The sequence below is a fragment of the Ranitomeya variabilis genome, chromosome 5 (genome assembly GCF_051348905.1).
Source record: "Ranitomeya variabilis isolate aRanVar5 chromosome 5, aRanVar5.hap1, whole genome shotgun sequence".
NCBI classification, from domain to species: domain Eukaryota; kingdom Metazoa; phylum Chordata; class Amphibia; order Anura; family Dendrobatidae; genus Ranitomeya; species Ranitomeya variabilis.
In genome coordinates, this window is record NC_135236.1 from 76,233,292 (window position 1) to 76,235,523 (window position 2,232).

Below are 2,232 nucleotides of genomic sequence, written 5' to 3' on the forward strand. Positions count from 1 at the left end.
ATACCCAAGTGGCGCCACTATAGCTGTAATGGTTTTGTAATGGTCTTGTAGTACTGCCCCAGATTGGTTATTTAAATCTACTTTTATTACACAGGTTTCCTCATTACACTAAGCAGGTGATGCTACTGTAGCTGGTTTGGTTTTGCGTTCAGGGGTTTGTGGTATTTGTGGAAAAGTCAAAACAAAAGGTTGTCTGTCTTCAACCGGTCTATAGTCTTGTTAAGCTGAAATATATAATAGTACACTGTATAGCACTGGTGTCCCTGCATGCTTCCCTCCTCTCCCGGCACAGATGTCGACTTACCACCACGGCCCCTGTCCCGCACTTCCTCCTTCTGCTGCCCGGGGTCTGCACACGGCTCGCAGATCCCTGGGCACTGTGCTTTGGGTGTGTATTCTCCTGCCTTTTTACAGCATACTAAAGCGTCTCCTGCCAATGGTTGGGAGACACTTATTATTTAAGGCACCTCCATCTGATGGGAGGTGCCTGGGTAACATGTTTACTCTGCTTGTTTGCTAGTTCTCAGGTCCCCTGTTCTAGTTTATCATCCAGTACCAGCTTGTACCTCAGGCTGTGCAAGATGTCTCTGATCTGGTCCCGCAAATGAGCGATGCACTTTCTCCTTGCGACGACGAATCCTCCGAGTTCTTCGGCACGCGATCTCCTGATCCGTGCACATGGTGAGGCAGAGGTGATGGTCGGCACACAGAAGAAGAAGCAGAGAGTTTAGTGAGCAAGGCCACAGTAGGAGCACACAGTTCAGCAGACACAGGCATGGGCCGGTCCTCAGCAGGCACCGCAAGGATGGGACTAAGCGGTGCCTCTGCGGTGGTGAGCAGAGCAACGGTCCATACTCTATCCTGGTCACTACCCGGTGAGGTAGTCTCTCTGGGCTGAGGGTAGGAAGCGTCGGCAGTCTGGCTAGCTGGGGTTATAGGCACAGTTAGTGGGCGTGGGTCCATGAAGAGAGAGTTAACCATCTTACTACTCACAAGCTTGGTCCCCGCCAAGTGTCCTGTCTTCCTGCTCAAACTGCTATTTAAGTCCGACCCACCCCTGTTGTGAATTCCGTTCTCGGGCTCCCTCCTGTGGTCGTGAATGGTACTTTGGTGAGTTCTGTCCTTGGACACCCTCTGGTGGCTTTGAGTGGAACTGCTGATCTTTGAGGTTGGCTTTCTCAGCTGTCCTCGTTTATTGCTGCTGCTGGCTTCCCTATTTAACTCTGCCCAGGTCGTTGGTCCATGCCAGCTGTCAATGTTTCAGTACTGGTTCAGATCTCTCTTGGATTTCTCTGATGACCTGTCTACTCCAGCAGAAGCTAAGTCCTTGCTAGTCCATTTGCTGTTCATTGGTTTTTTGAATATATTTCTCAGTACATGCTATGTTTTTGTCCAGCTTGCTATTATGATATTTCCTTGCTAGCTGGAAGCTCTGGGGGTGCAGAGCTGCACCTCCACACCGTGAGTCGGTGTGGAGGTCTTTTTGCACACTCTGCGTGGTTTTTGTAGTTTTTAATACTGACCGCATAGTTCCTTTCCTATCCTCTGTCTTTCTAGAGAAGATTCGGCCTCCTTTGCTAAAATCTGTTTCATTCCTGTGTTTGTCACTTCCCTCTTAACTCACAGTCAATATTTGTGGGGGGCTACCTTTACTTTGGGGAATTTCTCTGAGGCAAGGAAGGCTTCTATTTCTATCTTTAGGGGTAGTTAGCTCTTAGGCAGTGAAGAGGCGTCTAGGGAGAGTTAGGTACGCTCCACGGCTATTTCTAGTGTGTGTGATAGGATTAGGGATTGCGGTCAGTAGAGTTACCACTTCCTCAGAGCTTGTCCCAGGTTTTCTATTTTAACCATCAGGTCATTTCGGGTGCTCCTAACCACCAGGTCCATAACAGTACAGCTGGCCCATAAAGTGTTAATGCACCTCAAAAGAGGGAAAAGAGAAGTTCTGAGTCAATTTTTTTTTCTTTGCAGCTTGTTTTGTCTTTCTTTTCCCCTTAACCTCTGGGTGGTTCAGGACTCGGGTGTAGATATGGATATTCAAGGTTTGTCCTCTTGTGTGGACCAACTCGCTGCTAGGGTACAGAGTATTCAAGATTATGTAGTTCAGAATCCGATGTTAGAGCCTAGAATTCCAATTCATGATTTGTTTTCTGGGGATAGATCTAAATTTTTGAATTTCAAAAATAATTGCAGACTGTTTCTTGCTCTGAAACCCCGCTCCTCTGGTGATCC